This window comes from Notechis scutatus, chromosome 3 (genome assembly GCF_049901735.1).
Source record: "Notechis scutatus isolate UNSWTSFEM ecotype Mainland chromosome 3, rNotScu1.2, whole genome shotgun sequence".
In the NCBI taxonomy this organism is placed as follows: domain Eukaryota; kingdom Metazoa; phylum Chordata; class Lepidosauria; order Squamata; family Elapidae; genus Notechis; species Notechis scutatus.
Window position 1 is genome coordinate 39,426,814 of NC_142011.1, and position 22,975 is coordinate 39,449,788.

General features: G+C 40.2%; 1 long non-coding RNA gene across 4 annotated transcripts in view; it reads left to right on the forward strand.

Moving 5' to 3' along the window:
* Positions 1 to 22,975, forward strand: part of LOC148131153 (uncharacterized) — a 226,033-nt gene that overhangs the window by 135,661 nt on the left and 67,397 nt on the right. For 3 of the 4 annotated variants that reach the window (XR_015748498.1, XR_015748499.1, XR_015748497.1), the window contains 2 exons: positions 15,065 to 15,190; positions 16,655 to 16,810. This is a non-coding gene — a long non-coding RNA (uncharacterized LOC148131153). The remainder of the gene's footprint in view (positions 1 to 15,064; positions 15,191 to 16,654; positions 16,811 to 22,975) is intronic. The other variant, XR_015748500.1, reaches the window with a different exon arrangement.

Here is a 22,975-nt window from a genome sequence, read left to right on the forward strand (position 1 = left end):
ATGCTACAATAATTTTTATTTTTTCCTTCAGACAGACCTAATTCCCTGCAGTTATATTTTGAGGCTGCAAAATTAGAACAAAAAATGAGGGAAGAAAATATCCAGACAAATAACAAGTCAGATGTAGGAGATGACCAGGCTGAGCTGGAGGTAGGGGTCAATCACGCATAATCAGTCATGAATCCCTTCATGCCCATAAGAGCATTAAATCCAGCCTACCTTGAATTCTTTCTACCCATATCTACTATCAGTTTCCTTTGGCCGTTAGTAGTTCTGATTCTTGTAGAGAGCTTAAGCTTTCAATAAATCTCTATATCCATTTGAATTGCTTGGATCTCCCGATTTCCCTGATGCTAAGTGTACTAAGTAAAACATTCTGTTTAATGCCACTTTATGGTGGGAGCAATGACTGATATCTCTTTATATCTTCCATGTCATATGGAGTAATAGAGTTTAGTTTAATAGAGATGGCAGAACAATCTTCTATCTCATCGTTTCTAAACTTTGACAACTTTAAGAAGTATGGACTTAAACTCTCAGGGTTATTGAGATAACTTTCCACTGAGTAGCAAGTGGACCTCTTGTGCTCTGGCCTAAGTTAGAATAGTGTGGAAGACATGTCCTAAGAAAACCAAATAGTTTCAAGGATGCCTTGCAGAAATCTAATCTACAAAGTTAATTCAGCATCAAATAATGTCCAACGGAGTAAGGATTTTTATTCCTCCTCCAGTTTTTGAAGTGCTTATTTGTACCTATTTCACAATTCCTCTCACAGAACACTACATTTTGATTCAAGAATCTTACCTTATAGCAGTGGTGGGATTCAAATTTGTTTACTATTGGTTCTGTGGGCATGGCTTGGTGGGCGTGGCAAGGGAAGGATACTATAAAATCTCCAGTCAGAGGTGGTATTTGCCAGTTCTCCAAACTACTCAAAATTTCCGCTACCGGTTCTCCAGAACTGGTCAGAACCTGCTGAATACCTGGTCAGAAGTACCAGTTCTCCAGAACTGGTCAGAACCTGCTGAATGAAAGTGTTTTCCAGGGGTGGGATTCTACCGGTTCTGTCTGGCTCTGTAGAACCGGTAGCTCTGAAGAGCAGCAGACACTGAACCGGTTCTGTATCTGCTGCTGTTTTGGCCCACCTGCCTGCCCGGGCTGTTACCTGTCTTTTATTTCCTGCTTTTTCAACCTCAGATGCTTTGTGCGGCACAGCTGCAACTGAAAAAGCAGGAAAATAGTGCTTTTTCAAATGCTGCGCACCTGTGCACAGCGCTGCTCAGCTGTCTGGGCAGCACAGCTGACGATGTTTGACACACGCGCAGTAAAAACGTAAATCACCAATCCGATAGTTACACCAGTCAGATCCCACCCCTGATGTTTTCCCCTAACAATAAAGGATGAATATGAAGGGATTGAAATGAACATAAAGTACTGCTTGTTTCAGTTTTGAAGATGTAATCCAGAAAAACTATCCTGTACATGCAATGACTTCACTAACTATTATAGCACAATTGGAAAGGAGTTGAACCTTTGTTGCATCTTTTGGATAATTCTCTTTTCTGCAGCCCACTTCAAAATAGCATTAGCAGAGGTGCTGACAAAACCGAGGAGCTCTGGGCAAGATATTATCCGAGACTTCATGGTGTGTTCTACCACCCTGGCTCACATTTTCTGCTCTTGCTTGTTTTTGGTTCCTTCCTTTGTTCCTCAAAGTCTAAGCAGCTTACAGTAATACAGTAGGACAAATAACTCAATAAAGATCCTTGTCCAAGTCATTATATGAGTAAATATCCATAATAATCATCGCAACAGCCCATTTGTCTCAATTATTAGGAAAAGCATCATTATAAATTAGCACAACCAAGTTTTTCACCTCTAAAAACTCTGCATTGTATTAACTTAGCTCAAGGAGCAAGCTGTTCCAGAGAAGGGAATCGTAACAGAGAATGCTGGTATCTAAGCCCATACCTGCTTTATTTCCCATCAGAAATTAACTTACATTTCTTTGGTAAATCACACTGGAGTGGACAGATTCAATGTGCAGTAGATGTTTGTGAAGCTACTCGGCTGATTAGCCATATATGGCTCTATAGGTGAAATTAACAATACCTTGAATGAAACCTGGGAGAAAATTAGAAGTCAATACAGCTCTAGCAACAGAGATGTTTCCTGACTTTAATAGATCTCATCTGTTATGAGATGACTGGCTGCAATTTAAACTGGATCGATTTAAAATGCAACTAGATGGCTTTCCACAGATGCAATCAGGTTGAAGAAAAAGCAACATTTTGCCATTCTTACCACTTTGCTTTAGGCTTGCATCTAGCTTCATTCTGTGCCCAGTTGTATTTGCTTCTTGTTCTGTGACCATTTTTTAAATGTGGGAGCATTGCAGAGCTGGGCTACAGTTGTACCTGGCATGTGCCTTTTTCCGGAGGAGCTGTAGTGGAAAAAGACAGGTGATCTTGGGTCCTCTGGACTGTGAATACCCAGATTTAATGGTACCCAAAGATGTTGGTGACAGAATTGCCCATGTGGGGAAAATAGTCTTATTAGAACAAACGTAAAATGCTTAACCAGGGAATAGGCATCAAAATAAAATGTTCTTACTGAAAACCCAAAAGAATGTTAAACCAGCAAGGCAAAGCCTAGTATTTCAGTGTACATTTCTGCCTGGGCTCATTCCTAATTGGGTATTACAGCACTATCTTAAATAGGTAAGCATTAACTCTAACTTGTGAACCAAGGTGCAATTAGTTGGGCATAAAAGCACACTGAAGAGATACTAATTACCTTCTAAAAGATGAATAGAACCAAGCCAGGGAAGCAGAAAATTATCTTTGTGGGAAATCAACTTAATCGTTTAAATGGGAAGCTGCAGCAGCTGAATGCTCTCTTCCCATAAGCTACAATTTTTATCAGACACTTCAAGCTGAACCAAAGCCAAGGCTAGCAAAGAAATATTATCTCCCAGGTCTTTCATGTTATTTTGTCTGGTAGTGCTCTCCTGCTTTCTGACTACCTGACTTACTGTGCTCAGGGGCAAATGTATGAAGTTAGACTCTAGGGAACAAAAAATGCAAGCCAAAACCTTCTACAGCTAATGGAATCTTACCCTAAATATCTGTATTTAGAAATAGATGTTCCCATTGCTAATAAGCATTCCTGGAAGGTCTGGTAAATTACTAGTGAAGGTTAGATATAAGATATTTTAGTTTTGGTTGGTTTTATCTTGGTTCCTTTGTTGATTGATAAAAAGTGATGTTATATCAATATACTGTAATTGTTCAATTATAAATATATACTTTGATATATATGCTTGAGTGAAAATTGACTTTTTAGTTTTCACTATTACAAACTTCTTGGTAGATATTTTCACTAAATATTTTTATAGTTATCATTTTTGTTTAAATAATTTTAATTTTACATACCCTTAATTGTCATTAAAATAATTGTGGATGGTGCATATACATTAATAATGTTTATATTAATTATATCAACAATTTGCTTCTCCTACATCGACATTTTCAAAACATCAATTTCTAAGACATCCAAATGTGATATAAAAATGCATCAAATATTTTGATTGATTAAAATCACCAAAGAGGACAATTTAGATCAATTTAATTGTGAGGCTGCTAATGGACATGGTAATGCCTGCTTTCCTCAATGAGCAGTAATAGAGGGATAAATTAAAATCCCATCTAGGCAATATTGGAGAAAGGGAACTAAATTTGTAGTACAAAAAACAAGAACTCTCTGTACTATTTGCAGCTGTATTTAATAGAGGAATGGACTTAGAATAGACTTAGGATAACTTTATTGTGACTTTAAATGTACACTAATCGGCATACATTAAAATGAAATGTTGTTGTATACACCTCTCAAAGGGTCACCATCTCCAATATAACATCACACAATAAATACATAAATAACACAAAATTATTCATATACCTACATATATTATATGACACAGAGAAACAACACAGTCTAGTTCGGATGTATACATGTACACGGTGAGAAAAATAAATCTTGTGAGTTTACCAGACAGATGGCATATGGAACAAAGCTGTTTCTAGTCCTACTAGAAATACTTTGAAACCTCCTCCCAGAGGGGAGCAACAGAAAGTGTTAAGTTTGGAGAATAAGGAGACCAGACATCTGACCAGTGACTTCAACTCTTTAATAATAACAGGAATCAGAATGGAACAGAGCAATGCTATGGGCAGCAGTAACCCTTTTATAGGGTTAGCTGCTGCCTTATTAACCAATGAAAATGTGCAATCCGTTCAAACTACTAATCAATAAGAACAGTCCCAAAAGTGGCCAATCAGGGACTGGTTCTGGCCCAATCCCAAGTTGTTGTACAAGGACCAATCAAGTGTGCAGGTTTTCAACCCCTAATTTGCATTTAGGTTATACACTTTTATTGATTCACAACACCCCTCCCCCTTGGGTTCCGTTTGAGGGGAGCTGTGATAAAATCCTCAAGATAGGCAGGCCGTTTGGTCTGCCTGGATGATTTCCGAGGCTCCACCGGGTTTTGTCCAATGTCCGGTTCCGGTGGAGCGTTTGGATGGCCATTGTTAAGTTCTATTTCGCTGCACGGCGATTCCGTGCTGCATTCACTGTGGATGTCTCTGCTGCTGCATGTTTCTTCGGGGTTTTGCAGTTCGTTTGCTCCTGTATTAAAGTTCCCTGCAGACATCAACTCCCTCCCCGCTTCACGTTCCGGTGCTTCGCTGGGCTGTAGGGCTCCCGTTGACCCGCTATTAGTTGTATCAAAGTCAATTCCCTCGATACTCCCTCCCCCTTGAGTTTTTGAACTGGGGAAGTCATGGCCGCTGGGTGATAATCTCGATCGGAGTTGGTCTATGTGGCGTTTCCACACTCTCCCATCGTCTGTTAGCAGACGGTACGATCTAGGCCCGGTGAGGTGGGTAACAGTTGCGGGTATCCATAACGGGTCGCCGGAAAAGTTTTTGGCAAAGATTAAATCGCCTACCTTAAATTCCCGGCATTTGCTGCTGGAGCCGACAGGTTTTTCTGGTGCGAAGCGGGTGGAGCCGGTCAAGGTGCGATCGTATTTTCCGCCCCATAAGAAGTTCAGCGGGTGTTTTGTTGGTTACGCTGTGGGGCGTGATGTGCTGCAATAAGAGGATTCGATTGATTTTCTCGTCGATGTTGCCAAATTCCATTTTATGCAGGGTCTTTTTCACAAATTGTACCATGCGTTCTGCACGTCCATTCGCCGCAGGGTGCGCGGGCAAGGTCAGCGCATGGCGGATGCCCCGATCAGCCAGATATTGTTCAAAAGGCAATGCCGTGAACTGCGGGCCGTTGTCCGAGACCAACACGTCCGGAAATCCGTGCGTGGCAAATAGTCTGTTTAATTTATTAATAACTGAGTCGGTTGTAGTTGTGTGCATTCGATGAATTTCGAGCCAGTTGGAATAGGCGTCGACAGTAATCAGGAAAGTGTGACCTTTGGTAGGCCCCGCAAAGTCAATATGAATACGGGACCATGGTCCCCTCGGTGTTTCCCTTTCGGTTGGGCTTGCTTTCGGTGGGGCGTTGCTGACGTCCTGGCAACGTTGGCACGTAGCGACCCAGGCCTCGATTCTTTTGTCGATTCCCGGCCACCAAGCGTAGCTGCGTGCGAGTGATTTCATCCGCACAATGCCCGGATGTCCCTCATGCAATACTGCCAGAACAGTCTGTTGCAATTTGGTAGGGATTACGACTCGATCACCCCACAAGATGCAGCCTTTTTAATTGCCCGTAATTTGTCTTCGGTGGGATGAATTCCTTGGCTGTCCAGGAGGTATCCCAAAAATTCTACTTTTTCGGTACATAAGTGGCATTTATCTTTTTTTACTCTGAGGCCTGCATTTTGGAATCTTCGTAAAACCTCTCTGAGTCGTTTTTCTAGGGTGTCTTTGTTAGGTGCGGCGATGAGTACATCGTCGAAATATGGGACAACGCCTTTTATCCCTTGTAACAACCTTTCCATTAAACTCTGGAAGATTCCAGGGGCGACGCTTACTCGAATTGGAGCCGGTTGCATTTAAATGCGCCCCTATGTGTTACGATCGTTTGCGCCTCGGCTGTGGTTGGGTCTACAGGCAATTGTTGATATGCCTGGGCTAAATCTAGTTTGGCGAAAACTTTCCCGCCGCCCAGAGAATGGAGTAAGTGTTGCACTACCGGTACTGGATAAGCACTTTGCTGCAGTGCGTGGTTTAATGTGGCCCGGTAGTCTCCACAAATTCTTAGGGACCCATCAGGCTTGATAGGCGTCACTATCGGGGTTTCCCAATGGGCGTGGTCGGTGGGTTCCAGTACGCCCTGCGCTATCAGCTTATCGAGTTGTTCGTCGATTTTAGGCTTTAAGGCGAACGGCACCCGACGCGGCTTAAGGCAGATGGGTGCTATTTCAGGGTTCAAGTTAAACGAGATTGGGGTCCCCTTATACTTGCCTAGTCCGTTCGCGAAAACGTCTTTGAATTCTTGCACGAGGTCTTCCTCCCAATCGACGCTTTCGGCCTTGTGGACTCCGGCTACAGTGATTCTGAGCGGCCTGAACCATTGGAGGCCTAGAAGACTAGGCCTGTCGCGATCCACGACAGTCAGTGGTAGTGCGACGGTGCGGTCCTTGAATGAGACCTGGAATCTGCGGGACCCGACGACGGGGATTTGGTTGCCCTGATAGTCTTTGAGTATAACCCTTTGAGGGTTAAGGTCTTGGCGGCGAATCGTTGGAAGGAGCTGTTGGAGCGTTTTCCACAACACCATCGAGAGGGAAGATCCCGAGTCTACCTCCATCACGCAAGGTTTGTTTTCGATGGCGACCTTTACTCGGATTTTCCCGGTATCCAGGGATGTAGCGTGGCCTATGGTGATTGTTTGGTGGGTTTCTTCCCGCCTGGTTTCCTCACGCCTGCTGGAAGTGGTGGACGGTTTGTTTCTGTAGGAGTGGTTCACTTTTTCTCGGTGTGTGCTGAAGAATCCGGAAGACTGGAATTCGGCCTGTCGAGGTTTGGAGTTCTGTTTGCTTCTGCAAACCTTTGCGATGTGACCGCGTCTCCCGCAATGGCGGCAAAGTGCGTCCAGGAATTTGCAACCGGAACGTGGGTGATTTGCTCCACAGCCGGCACACGGTCGAAATGAGTGTGGTGAGGACTGGTCTCTCTCCGTTCGAAGTCGGTTGACCTCTTCCTCATCGCTGTTGGACGGGGACTCTAGGTCTTCGTGGTGAGTTGATACCGGTGTCTCTCTGAGCGAGGCGAGATATCAGTAGCGAGTTTACGTTGCGGTGCGTTGGTGCGGCGCATTTGGCTGCCGATTTCTTTGTTGCCTCTGCTGCCGAGGCTTCTTTAAGGGCATCGGTGAGGCTGATGTCCCCCTTAGCCATAATTTTACTCTGGATCGTGCCGTCTTCTAGGCCCAGAACCAGGCGGTCCCGGAGGGCTTCTTCTAGGTCTGCAAATCCGCAGAGGCCTCCTAGGTTCCGGAGGTCCGCGATGTAATTGGCAAGGCTTTCGCCCTTCCGTTGGTCCCTCTGGTAATATTCGTGTCTCCTTACTAGGGTTGGCACGGAAGGCGCGTAGTGAGCCCTTAGTAGCGGCTCGAGGGCGTCCCAGTCCATTTCTTTTACCTCTGCTGGCTTGGCAAGTGATTTTGCCATCTTAAACACGGTTGGCCTGCAGTGAGTTAAAAAGATAGCTCTTTTTTTCCCGGTTGTTGCATCTTTCAAATTGTTGGTCTCCAGAAACATCTGGAACCGATCCATGTAGGCCTCCCAGTCTTCGGTTTCTGGGTTGAATGGAGCGGGTGGTACGGCACCGCTGGCCATGTTGCCGTTGATGGTGCGTGATCAACCACGTGCTCTGTAGGTTGCTCTGTAGGTTTAGTCAGCTCTTCAGTCTCCGTATCCCATCCTCGTCGCCAGTGTTAAGTTTGGAGAATAAGGAGACCAGACATCTGACCAGTGACTTCAACTCTTTAATAATAACAGAATCAGAATGGAACAGAGCAATGCTATGGGCAGCAGTAACCCTTTTATAGGGTTAGCTGCTGCCTTATTAACCAATGAAAATGTGCAATCCGTTCAAACTACTAACCAATAAGAACAGTCCCAAAAGTGGCCAATCAGGGACTGGTTCTGGCCCAATCCCAAGTTGTTGTACAAGGACCAATCAAGTGTGCAGGTTTTCAACCCCTAATTTGCATTTAGGTTATACACTTTTATTGATTCACAACAGAAAGAGTCTGTGAAGTGGGTGTGTGGGGTCTCTAACAATGCTTTGAGCTCTAAGTACATAGCACTTATAAGCAGTATCCTGAATAACAGGAAGCAAGCTTTCTATAATCTTCTCGGCTGTCCTTATCACTGTCTGTATAGGCTTTCTATCTGAGGGCCTGCTGTAGAGATGGTATTTAGCAGGTTCTGACCAGTTCTGGAGAACCGGTAGAAGAAATTTTGAGTAGTTCAGAATACCACTTCTGACTGGCCCCACCCCCATCTATTCTCTGTCTCCTGAGTCCCAACTGATCGGCTGGGTCTTCTTTTGTTGCCCTGCACAGGAGGATGGAGATGGAAAGCAGGTTAGTGGAGTGGGGAGGGAATGGGACTTTGCAGTAACCTTCCCCCAGGAGTGGGGAGGGAATGGAGATTTTGCAGTATCCTTCCCCTGCCACGCCCACCAAGCCAAGCTACGCCCACCAAGCCACACCACAGAACCGGTAGTAAAAAAATTTGAATTCCACCACTGCACTGCTGACACATAATCAAATAATGCAGTTTGTTAAAATGCTCTCCATTGTGCCTCTGTAAAAACTGGCCAGGACAGAAAGAGAAAGATGTGCTCTCCTCATCTGATGCAGGAAATGCAGATGCTGGTTTGCATGCTTCACTAAGGATGACGTGTGGAAAGACCAGTTCAGATTGTTAGTTATCTGCACCCCCAGAAACTTAATACTATTGGTCACCTTTTGTCATCCTTGATAGCAAAAGCAATAGCACTTAGTTTCTGGGTTCCAGTTAACACACCCAATGGAACCAAAACTCCAAGGGAAACATATTCCACAAAGTATAGATTTATTAGGCATGTCATATACTGGCACATCTGGGAAAAACCTGACTTTGGAGGAACTGAGGTTTTCCCCACTCAAATCAAACCCCAGAGTTCTTCCCCTCAGGTTACACATCTGTCAAATGGTCCAACCAGGTCACAGCCACCATCTTGGTTGGCTTTGGACCACACCTTTTCAACACCTGGTAGAATGTCCTTGGCTCCCATGCGAAAGAACATTGTTTTGGCTACACATCCCCAGCTATCTCTATCTCCCCTCTTATGTTCTCACAGCTCCAACCAACCTGGCTGTGGCAGCCCTGAAGATGCTCCCAAAATGGCCCCAGCTTAAAAAATGGCTTCAGGGCTGACACTTATACTTATATACCACTTCACAGTGCTTTACAATTTAGTAAAATGTGATACTGAGTGGAGTATAACTATGCTGGTTCTTTCTAAAATCTACAATGATCTCCTTTGTTTTATTAACATTTAGAACCAGGTTATTTTTTATTGCACCAGTCCACCAGAGCCTTCACCACTTCCCTATAAGCATTTTCATTGTTGTCCTGGATAAGAGCCACCACTGCCATGTTATTTGCATACTTCACAATATGATTTGTAGCAGATTTGGCACAGCAGTCGTGGGTCATCAAGGTGAACAGTAGCGGATTCAAGACACAGCCCTGTGGCGAACTCATACTCAAAGAAATGGAGTTGGAAACTTTTCTTTCAATTTGTACAAACTGGAAGGAGTAGAAGATGCTGACCATTACATCTGTTTTAGACTTGACTAGAACTTCAGTGTTTTTATTCACTGCTGAGTCATTTCATGGAACTTCCTTTCTGGGATGCTAAGTGTATATCCAAAAATCAGGTTATGCAGAAGGAGAATATAGATTCATGCAATGCTCCTTAGATCTAGCATGGTGGTTTTCAGCTCTGTAATGGGCATTCAGGATTGTGTAAGGAACATCAACATCTATGTTAACTACTACTTTCGAGGCAAACAATTATAAATGTATTGCTTTCAAATTATTCTAAAAATCCATAGCGTAGATGGAAGATCATTCATTTTACAAAGAAAACAATGGCTGAAACTTTAATTTCTATTCCAGATAATTCTGGTTGCTTTTATTCAAAGTAACACATTCTGGTTTTGTTTTTATTTATTTTTTGCAAAGTGAAAACATATAATTTTAAAGAAAAATAGAAAAGTAAAAGATCTGTAAATAGAAAAAAATGAAAGAAAAAACAAGACAAAAGAAAAGAAAGAAAGATATAAAGAAGTGACTTCTTACCATCTGCAGTTCTGCAGTTATAAATGCATTTATATTTTATCCTCTCTCTCTAAGGTTACATCATGGCTCCCATCTTCCCATATTCTTTCTAATAATCAAACCCATAAATCACAAGTTCATTTTTTTCAATTTTCAGCAAAAGTCCATTAAACTTTCCAGTCACTATCAAATTAGATGTTGTCTTTTCAATAATCAAACAAGTCAGACTAACATAGGAATCTGGTAATTTCTTTTCAAACAGACACATTTTTTAAAGGAATACACTTGTGTCAACAATATTTCATAGTTTGTGCATTAAATAAACTCTTGTTGACAAAATCTTATTCCTTTTTAAAAATAGGTTCATCTGAAAAGAAGCCACCCAATTCCTGTTGATTTTTGCTTACTATAGATTAACCAATTCTCCTCCTAAAATATTACCAATTCCTATTTGAGCACCATCACACAGAGGGAGTCACTGCAAACAAAACTGCAGGCACTGAACCCATGTCAGCACATTAGTGATTTTGGCACTGATCTGGGATGTGAGCAGATTTGGCCTTTCCGTTTTACCCCAAGCATGCAGTATTTTCTTGGCTCTCTTCTTACAGAAATTGCCCTTTGCTGCGAGAAATTAAATGGCTCAGCTGGCAGAAAAGCAAAACCAATATTGACATTTTGATGGAACAGATAGAAAATGAGCTGGTTTCAGAAACTGTCAACAATTAGGAACAGACTGTGCTGGGTAAATCCCAAAACAAAGATTCATGCTCTGATCCTTCTTCAACCACTGAGGCATCATATTCACCAACCTAGGCAAGCATAGACTTCCACCAACAGAGATATTGAAGGATAACATCTATCATCCCGACCTAAGGTCTGAGAAGGAATAAACACGCTTAAATTAGGAATAGGCAATGTGACATTCTCTTTGTTTTTTATTCTGTTAAAAAAAGGAAAAGAAAAAAAGAAAATGAGACTTGGTATCCTGAAAGCAAAGTGCCAACTTTTATGTATTTCTTTATTATTATTGTTATTACTATGTTTGAATTTATTAGCTGAGCAACTACAATGGACTCTTGTCATGGATGCCATAGACATTCTTAGAAAATAAAAATAGGTGGTTTGGAAACATGTCTAGATAAAAATGACCTATATGATAGAGAAGATCTTGAGAGATAGTGAAGAGCCACTGTACCCCTTGGCTTTTTAGCAAATGGATGTGGTGTCACTCAGAATGCCTGCCTTGTTCACCACCATGGGATATACATAGCAGTGCCATCATGTAAATGCCCTGTACTTAGCACAAAATGGACAAGTTTGATTACTTTATTTATTGTTATCATAGCGTCAGCATTTTGTATAGTCTCCTTTGCCTGAAAGCAGCTCTTTTGGCAAATGCTCACATTCTCCCAATTCCAAGTGTTCCACAGGTTTCAAAATGTTGTTTTCCTTTAATTTGGCTGAGTCTGTGTCACTTTTATAATAGCAAAAGAAGTTACACTTTTATGACTTTAATAAAATACTCCAACCTAAGATCACAGCAGTCACAAATGCTTTTTGATGAACTGCAGATCTTAATGCTGGACACATTGTGAAATGTCATAAGGAGGCTCTCTTTATTCTCTCAATGCTTCCTACTCATTTATTAGACCTTATTATCATATAAATTTGAAATATCCACCCTGGTTCTAGGATATAATAGAGTTATGATAGACAAAGGATTTTAAGATTTATGGGTAACAGTCCTTAAGAAAGCACTTATGTATGCAGTACATCAAGATGCATTGGCCTTTAAAACTCTTCTCAGACTTCTATAAGGTTTCAATGGAATTGCTATGGGGAGGAAAAGTGAAGGAGGGAGGTGGGGTTTCTGATACTCCCTGCTAGTTTCCCACAGGGAACCTCCACAAGGATGTTGACAGGAAGCCAGAAATCATTCCCATCCACATTGCTTTTTATCTTTAACCATCTGTGGTCATTTTGTTTCTCTATTTAGGTAAGGAAATATCTCTGAAATCACCCAACAGGCATGGGGTATATAGTTTGTCCTACAACTTATTTCTGCATTTTCTGGATGTATTCTGATTATTTCCCCCCTACTTTTGCATAGCAAGCTAGATGACACCAATCTGTACCTTCTGCCATACATTTCATTCTTTAATCCACAACTGTGTGATCAAGTTATTTTCAACTCTTCGCATAAATTTTCTTCATTGCCCTAAACTGGTCTTTCATGCCTTCCAATGGTGTATTCATTGCCATTGCAACTGTGTCTATCCACCTTGCTGCAGGTAATCCTCTTCTCTTTCCTTCCACTCTTTCCAGCATTTAGACACTTTTCCAGAGAAATGGATCTTCACATAATGCTTCTGAAGTATGAGACTGTGAGCAATGTTCATTTTGGGCTCAAGTGAGAATTTCTAGGGTTGAATTGTTCAATGATCTATTTCTTTGTTTACTTGACTGCCCATAGCATTCGTGGGAGTCTTCTCTAACACCAAAGTTCAGAAACATTAATGCTCTTCCTATCCTGATGCTTTAAAGTCCAATTTTCACTTCCATAATGGCACAGAGAATACTAGCACTTGAACACTTCATATCTTTGTAGATATACAGACATCAAATCTTTTGAATATTTGCCAAGGCCTTAATAGTTGTTCTACCAAGTACTAGTCAGCAGCATATTTCTTCCTTTACAGTTGAAAGTTGATCGTAAAAAAGCAGATGCTATCTACTACTTCAATATCTTTATTGTCAATTCTCAGGCTGTTATCATTAACTCTACCTGTTATCATTAGTTTGTCTTTATATTTCATTTTAGTCCCATCCGTTTTACTTTTATTACTGCAGCTTGCAGATAACTTGCATTTCCAGCTATCAGGATTATGTCATACATATAGCGCGTGTTATTGATGTTTCTTCCTCCAATTTTAAAACCACACTCATTTTCTCCCAACCTAGCTCCCTTAAAATAAATTCAGCAATAGCCACAATTAAAACTACACTATACTACACACACACACACACGTACACATATATTTATATACACATTTCACAACATATATTCCTAAAATCCATGAGAATCACAGTTCTGCTATTTATTCAAGCAAGATGGCACTGTTTTAAGAGTCACATTTACATTAACTAGTTGATGCCCCAAAGCAGATTTACATCAGTATACTGAAATATATTACACATAACATTTTCTCTCCTTCATACATACATACATACATATATATACACCCCTTGGCTTTTAGAATCATGAAATTAACATAAATGTATAGTCTAAATAGAGAGAGATGATTGAACTCGTTGATGATCCTCACTCTGTCAAGGACCTTGAAGTACTCATATCAAATGACCTAAGCACCAGAGCTCACTGTAACAGCATTCCCCAAAAGGCATTAAGAGTTGTAAATCTAATCTTATGAAGCTTCTCCTCTGGAAATATTGAATTTCTAACCAGAGCATACAAAGCTTTTGCTAGACCAATACTTGAATACAGCTCATCAGTCTGGAATCCACACTGTATATCGGACATTAATACAATTGAGTGAGTCCAGAAGTATGTCACAAGAAGAGTACTACACTCCTCTGCTTGCAACAGAATACCCTATATCACCAGGCTTGAAATTTTGGGCTTGGACAAGCTTGAACTACGCCGCCTATGGTTGGACTTAAGCATAGTACATAAAATTATCTGCTACAATGTCCTACCAGTCAATGACTACTTCAGCTTCAACTGCAACAATACAAGAGCACACAACAGATACAAACTCAATGTAAACCACTCTAAACTTGATTGCAGAAAGTACGACTTCAGCAACAGAGTGGTCAATGCCTTGAATTCACTACCTGACTCTGTTGTTACATCCTCTAAGCCCCACACCTTTAACCTCAAGCTATCCACTATTGACCTCACCCCATTCCTAAGAGGTCTGTTAGGGGTGTGCCTAAATGCACAATCATGCCTACTGTTCCTGTCCTATTGTCCCCATTTATTCGTATCTATTTCCTTACTCATGTTTATACTTATACCTATTATCTTGTAAGCGATTGACAAATCAAATCAAGTCAAAATAAAGTTAGAAATGTAGCAGGAACTGTGTAACTCTTTACTTGGAGCACTGCAACAACAGCTTGATTGGGGCAGCGCTTTCCTTTAGCTAGGAGAAGAAAACATGCAGGTCTTTTGGACATTTTTAGAATTAGTTTCTATTTTTATATTTAAGATTGGCCTATCTTATATCAACTGACCTTTATCTTCAGAAATGGAATTGAATGCCACAGAAGAATATTATTCTAGTCAGCATGATGATCATGACTTAGCTTTTCAGAAAGGGAAAAAGAGAACACATTATTTCAGATCATGTCAAAGCCACACACTACGCTAAATTTGTAAAGAAAATCCTTCATGAGAGGAATAGGAAAAGATTTTATAAAGGAAATTTACAAATAATGGTAAGCTATTTATCAAGTGCAGATGCATATATGTGTGTGTGCCTGCATTTATTTTCCTATAAATTTATATTTTCATTTAAGAAGCAAGAACCTCCTCTCCATTTTACAATCGTATTTAAATTATGTGTGACTCCCTTTGGAACAAGTTTCTGGAATCCTTCCAAGATTCTAATTACCTCAATACACTTAATACCTATTTAGCAATATACAAGGTTACTAACACTATTATCACATTTTTTCTAGCAAGCTTCTTGGTATCATCACCTTTCTGATTGATAATTGCTTGTGGCAAAGCAGCTAATTAATCATCAGCTGAAATGCCCTTATTAAAGGCCATTGGATAAGACAACTGTGAAGTATGAAACCAAGGTCAGTAAGAAAACAAGATTCTCAAAAAGGCAGCTTTCTGTGCTCTGATCATCATTGGTTGTGATCTGTTACTGGAGCTGGTCAAAAGTATTTAAAAAATAGTTGATATAAGTAAATAACAAAATTATTAACTTTATGGAATATAGAAAAGCATTTTATTTTGATTGACTGCCTTCCATAATAGTAGAAGTCAAAATTATCCAAGGAAACCAAGTGAATGTAGCTTCAAATGGCAAGATTGCTAGATTGCGCTAGACACCAAGAGTGGGCTGAGCAATGGGCTGATGCAGGATGCTGCTGTTGGTTGCTTCTGGTGGATTCGGCTGCTAGATGGTTTTTGCTGCTGGGGCTTCTGGGTTTTCTACTCCTGGGTGTCTTTACTATTGCCTGGTTCCTTCTGTAGCATCTGCTTTATTCTCCTTGTGGGAATCTGGGACTTTGGACATGTGAATGGTGAGTCAGTGTGTGTGGAAGCGGGGGGACAGTAGATTGGCAGGTTACTATGGATTCCTTTCTTTTTTGGAGGCCACTTTACCTGCCCTCCGGGATACATAGCTACTTTGAGATTAAAGGAAGAATGAAGGAAGAAAAACTGTTCTGAGTGCCTTTGTGAATACACTGATGCCTTCTTCTTGTGACAGCCAAGGGAGAAATTGGTAGGCTGAATGAAGGGACAAGCAAGTGGTAGCAGCAGAGGAGAGAACCTGTGTGTGTTTAGTATATGACTATGGAGTGGGGTTTGTGTAGGTATGGTAGCATATGGGCACTAGGTACTCTGTTGGTCCTGAGAACTGGTGAAGCTAACGTGCCTTGGGGTGTCCTGCTTCCCTCCCAGGAATGGATAGGGAGGACACTGGGTGGCCCCTGTTTCTGTTTTTGGGGGGCACCTTGCACCTGGGGAAGGGGCTGCCATTGGTTTGGTAGGGGACAGTCATTGAAATATGGTGGTATCAGGCCTGGGGAGATATTGTAGGGCAGAGGGGAATGGGCTGTTCTCAACATAACTGTTGTCTTACACCAATTTTGTGTTTTTCGCTCCCTTTGTTCCCTTTCCATTCAGAACAATGGTAGGCAATTTGGTGGGAGAGCAGAGTGAATATTGGCACTTTCTGTCAGCTTTCCATGAACAAAGTCAATGCGGAAGCTTGTAGGAAGTCAGAAGGCAGTCCCACTCCCACTACTGTGCCCAATTGGCTGGTGGCAAGGCACTGAAAATTGTAGTGGATGGCAAGGAAAGGATGAGGGAGCAAGTTGGATGCCTGCTGGTGAGGTAGGCCTAGCTACGAGGTGCTGGCATTGATAGAAGAGACATTGGGACATTCAAGGATGGGGAGTCAGGGTGCATTTTTTTCTCATGGAAAAACATTAATTCCCCTCCCCTCAGCAATATCAATCAAGAAGTGATTCCCACTGCCACTGCTCTTTTACCTACATGTAATCATTTTTTTTTCTTTGTTTAAATAGGGAAATATCTCTGAAAGGATGACCCAATGGGTCATACATTGCCTAATGTTACAGGATCCAATCTGGGCCAGTCATCAGAACCAAAGGTTTAGTCTTCCAAGCTTTCAGACTCATGCTGGAGCCCATTCACAGGGAACTTCTCTCTACTGGAACATGGTAATGTGTCTATTGTTAAGATAAAATTTCATGTGGTATCTCTTGATAGAATCCAGGAATATATGAAATGCTGGTTCTCAAACCCTGAGATGTTCAGTAGTGTATATGAGTAGAATTATGAAGACTATTTAGAATGATGCAATAAACACAATTCAGCCCTTAGAATATACAATAAGAAAATCAGCCCAGTTTCTTTTTGTTTTTAGAATTCTTTTACGAAGATATACAGTTGGAACATCAATATTGCTGGAATTCATGCTTGGAAAATGGAATTTTTGACCTTCTGGGAATTCTGATATTTCAACATTTATTTTCCTTCTGACAACAAAGCAAGAGTTCATGAAACTCGAGAGTTGCCAGATTATGTTATGTCATCTCAGTGATTCTGTTTACCAACATCTTAATAGCAAATGCTTTGGGGAAAATATTCCTCCTATTAAAAATAATTACAAAGAGGCAAGAGAAATTCTTGATCCACTTTCCACATAAATGAGTAGGGAAATATTTAAAGTGAGGCAACAATTTTTGGTATCTTTAAAAGATACACAGAAGATTGGCTTTGAATATTTTGCAATTGGAAATGCCTTCTTTTTCCAAGCACAGGCATCAATAATGTTCTGATTTTAACACATCTACAGGCCAATCTCAATTTAGCAGCTGATTACATTTTCAGCTAAACATTTGTGTTGGCCTCTAAATTGACAGGCTTTGATTTATGAATATGAATATGAATCTAGTTAAATAGCACCTACTGACAACAGAAGGCATATATAGATGGAGACCTGCCACACTCCTGGTTTTATTCACTTAGAAAGATAGGACATTTCTTGGAGAGAACAATAGGCATGTGTTTCCTTCATTTCATCAGTGGTAATAAGCCTAAGAAGTCGCCTGCCCAAAGAATGCAATCATGAAGATAGCAAAGTCCAATTTATTTTCAATTTCACCTTGATCTGTTGCAGTGCAAGAATGGGTACAGAACCGAGTTGATTTAAGTGGGATTTTCTTTTTCTCACTGCAACTCTAGTTACCTTCCAGATACATTCATTACAAAAAACTGAAAGGGAACACATTTGGGGCCTGAATTTGTGACCATCTTTTGAACTTTCCTACTTAAAATGAGGGCTTCTGCATAAGGCTGGCTACAGAACTGGTCTGTCATGCTTGGCATTGTATTAGCCTGCTACAGAACAACAAAGATTTAATTCAAGCTGTTACAATGAGCTTATTACATCATTGGACAGTGCCATTTCCCAGGAAAGCAAAGTGCTCCAGTCATATGGCAGCCATTTCTAGGGATTTACGATGGTAATTAACAATCTGCTCTATTTGAATGACCGTATAAAAAGCTGCTAGGGTCAAACCAATGAGGGGTTGGGGTTAGGCCTGTGCCAGAACATTTTCAATATCTGGCAAGAAGCAAAAGAATTAATTGGGGATGACAAGTCTGGGTGTGAATTTGGTCTGTCCATCCTCTTCCTTCATGCAGAGAGTTGGCTCCAACTGGAGTGCCAACTCCAAGCATCAGCCTGGGAAAGAACTCACCGCTTTTATAGTTGGCCTAATTAATCTATAATTGTAAATCCAGTTGTGTTTGAAAAGGAATACTTTGGAGGACTGAAACATGCCTTCAATGGGGCTGCCCTTGACCAGAATTCAGAAACTTCAGCTGGTAGAAAAGGCAGCTGCACCGGTGTTATCTATTCACATGCAATGCCACTACTTCAGGGGCTGCATTGCTTGCCAGCCTGTTTCTGAGTCAACTCTAGGTGCTGGTTGTCATCTTTAAAGCCCTTCATGGCTTGGGACTACATTACCCAAGGCACTGTCATCTTCTAATTGTTTCCATCAGTCCATTTCACTCTGACAAGTGGGAGATGCTATGGGTTCTGTCAAAGAATGTCAAATGGCAGGGACCAGAAGGGAACCTTTCTGTAGTACTGCTTAAAATCTGGAGCATCCTCTAATCTAAGAATAGGATGGCCCTGGCCTTGCTGGTCTTTCAGAACCAGGCCTGGAGTCCCCACGTGAAGGGCCCTATTTCCTGCCTATGCTGACACTAACAGATGATAATATCTCTTGGATGCTGTTTGTATTTAATTTTTTTTTTCTGTGTTGTGTTTTACTTGTTTTTATGATTGTTTTCTGCCCAAAACTACTGGTTTGAGATGAATGGCTATATAAACTGAATAATTAGACAAATAAAATACAGCTTTGAAAAACTTATACAAATTTATTATTTATAAGATTTGTATCTTTACTTTTAGATATTCTTTCCCCTCCCCACAAGTCATCTAACATAAAAAGGCAAATCATAAAATAAAAATAACTTGTAAAAGCTGAAGCAACAGTAGATAAGTAAATAAAAGAGCTCACTATTTTTAATGGCCACATTACATCGTAACTGTAGTTTTGGCTGGGTTTTTTTGGGGGGGGGGGGGGTTGCATTTCCTGTGCTCTTTACCAATAAATGTTATTGTTTTAATATTTTAAATAACTTTGAAATGCAAGCACTTTCAGTAATTGGGATGGGTTAAAAATCATCATCATGAAATGATTCATGAACAAAGACTTTGAAAAGTACCCAACCAAAATGCAAGGAAAAGACTTAAAAGACTCTGTGGTGTTGATAGGACACAGTAAGCCTTGGTATTGACATTTCATAATCAGGACACCTCATGGCTTATTCTCTGATGGCTACTGTGATGGTAGCAGCTGAAGAAAGATCTTGATTAGACTAGTTCAAGTGGATGTAAGGAACCCTTCAGGTATTCCAAGTCAAAAATTATGAAATTCTACAAATCTTCCCCTTAAAGATACCCCAGAAAGATGACCAAGAACCTGCAAAATTGCATATACATGGGGGTAACATGTATGGTATTTATGTCCATTGTTGCATATGGATTACAAGTCTTTGCTCTCCATTCTTCCATACTTCCATTTTGCAAATGAAAATTAGGACATTATGATATACATTTTTTGACATCACTAGTGTAAGGAACACATGAGAAAACTCCTGCATACCATCATGCATACATTGTTGACATTCCTCCCCACATTTGATATATTGTATTAATTTTATTTTGTAACAGTCTATTTTATCCTGGGTTTTGAATCCTTATCTATAAATAATTAATCACAGCATTCCTTCTTTTAAAGCTTGAGAAAGCATAAGAGAGAAGCTGCAACGCAATCCAGGGCACATCTAGAGAATAAGCACAGTGGGGTTTCTAAGAAAACATGCCTAGGGAGTGCACTGTGAATAACATTTGCAGGAAATATACTTTATCAGCTGTAATGAGTATATGAAGTGTTTTTATGTGTACATGTTCAGACAGTGAATTCAACATGAAATTGCTTTCTGTGTAGAAATTCAATTTCTGCTGCTCGATGGCAGCCTTTTAATGTTGTGGAGCTAAAATTTGACATTGGAAGTATGCTCAAATTGATTGACACTGCAAAAAACTTGTGGACAGAACCAAAAGATTTACATTTTTCCCTAAATGGAGGGTCAGGGTCAGGTTCTTTATGTTACATTGAAGCCTGCCCCTCAGAATATGCACAGTTTGTAAAATGTGGGGCCAAACCCTAGCTATGGATAAGTCTCTGTTTCTTAGTTTGATGGTTATTTATGCACACATTCAAAATAATCACACATAGGACATGAATTGCACGCATAACTCTCAAGCTGTAAATGGAAGCTTCAGAGAGATGAAGTTCAGGGAAAGTTTTTTTGTGCAAGTTCAATTGGATAAGAGCTGTGGTAGCTCAGTGGTTAGAATGCAGTACTGAAGGCTACTTCTGCTGATTGCCAGCTGTCAGAAGTTTGGCAGTTCGAATCTCACTGACTCAAGATTGACTCAGCCTTCTGAGGTGGGTAAAATGAGAACCTAGATTGTTGGGGGCGGGGGGGTAATATGCTGACTCTGTAGAAAGGGCTGTAAAGCACATGAAATGGTATATAAGTCTAAGTGCCGTTGCCATTGCTACGCACTAAAAGTCTCGGTAAACTCAGGAACCTGCACTATCAGGTTTCCTGACTATTGCATATAGCAGGGTTTCTCAACCTTAGTAACTTTAACATGTGGACTTTAAATCTCCATATTCCCTAGTCAGCATGGTTAGCTGGTGAATTCTGGGAGTTGAAAACCATACATCTTAAAGTTGCCAAGATTTAGAAACATGGCTGTAGAGAAATCTCTAATTGTATTCTGAACAGATATACTTTCTTCAGATTTTCATGCATAATTTAACTTCTGAAGTCTAAAGCTAGTTAATGTTAATGAAGTAACGTGACCCGCTTGCATTCATTATGAATGGCTGAAGGTAGTTAATATGTAGTTCAGAAGATGATCAGTAGTAGTAAAGTTGTATTTGAGGGAAGTTCCTCTCATGCTCTTCACTTAGGGTAGTCAACTATTATATCAAATAGTGCTTAATATGTGTGTGTGTATGTGTCTGTGTACAAAAAACTGAAATCATTCAGTTTTATCCTACATCATTTGATAATCAACAATTCATAGCACTACTCCCTGACAATTGGTTTTTTATGTACAGTGATGATTTCCCTTAGTAATAGATGGCTACCAAGAATTAACATCTGAAACACACTCATACCTTATTTTAAGAAGTTTTTGTAGGAGTAAAAAGAAGAAAATAGTAGAAGGAAACAAATGTTCTCTCTATGGTAATCTTAAGGGTAATCAATGATTCTTCAGTGCTTATCTGGCTTCAGAGAAATCTATGCAGTTGTGAATATAGTGAGAAGCAGTTTTAGAAGTACATGTACATCTTTATTTATGAGATGCATTATTCAACACATTGACATGCAGCTAATTTAAAAATAAGATTTATCAGCAAAAAAACACCACTTTTCTTCCCCACTGGAAAGTGGCATATTCACTGAAGCTCTACTGCCATATCAATGCTGACTGAGCACATTTGAAAACTAATGCCTGGTTGTTCCATGTTTCCTGCTGAATTATATACCGATTAGTAAATGTGTATTGCTACTGTGATTATAAGCATGGCAAACTCAAATGGCTGCCCTGCACATCAACTTCTTGTTTTCATATTTTGTAAAGAGAAGATTGTTGATGACTTTATAAGGATATTATTTGGTATAAAGGCCTGGCTATCATTACTACCCATCCTATGAAGTTTCCTGGATACTGGACATAGATGCATCTCTGTGTCTTGGATCTGGTTTGATTCACAAGTGTCATTGCTATGTATGTATGCATGTATATAACAATCTGAAACAGCTTAATTATCCAAAGCTTTAGCAGTTATATTATTCTCCTGTTTCTTCTTTAAAAACTATCATGGATTTCTATATTTGTCATATATATATTGAGCTTAGCATATAGCTCCCTTCAGTATATTGATCAGTTTATTGCAACTAAGGCTTATTTATCCCTGAAGTATTATTGGCAACTTTTTAATAAGTGATTTACTCCTGCTTTTTTCCTAAATTTGAGAAAGAGTGAACAGTCCAAATTCATCCTACTGGCTTCTGTGCTTGACAGGATTAGAACTCATAGTCTTTCAGCTTCTACTCTGATTTCTTTAGCCAATATACTAAACTGGCCATCTTTATCTATTTCAGGGGTGTCAAACTCACGTTGTCACGGTGGCATCATGTGACGAATCGGGACTTTCCCCCCTTCACCAAACTGGGCATGGGTGTGGCCAGCATGTGACGCAACTGGCCTGAAGGCTGGGAGTTTGACAGCACTGATCTATTTAGTGGATTTATATCCTGCAAAAAAGATACTCAGGGTTGCCAGTATAATTTTTTTTCTTCAAAAATATCAAAATTACATTTAAAAGCATATTGTACATGGTAATTTCAACATGTTCAAATGCCACATTGCCAAGCATTTTGAATATTTTGAAAACTTGATGGTAGGTGATGAATATGATTTTCCTTGACCTGTTCAATCTGGAAAGTCTATGCATTACTTAATAACTTAGAAGGGCACAATACTTTGCGAATTATTCTGGAAGTACTGGTTTGTGAGAGCAAAGAAGGAACAACATTGTTACCAAGGGATTTTTAGAAAAAAAATACAGGCCAAAGCTATTTAAGGGGATAAAGGATTTTACTATACATTACACACTGACAGAAGAAAGGTCATTCATACTTTTGCAGGCAGTTTTTGG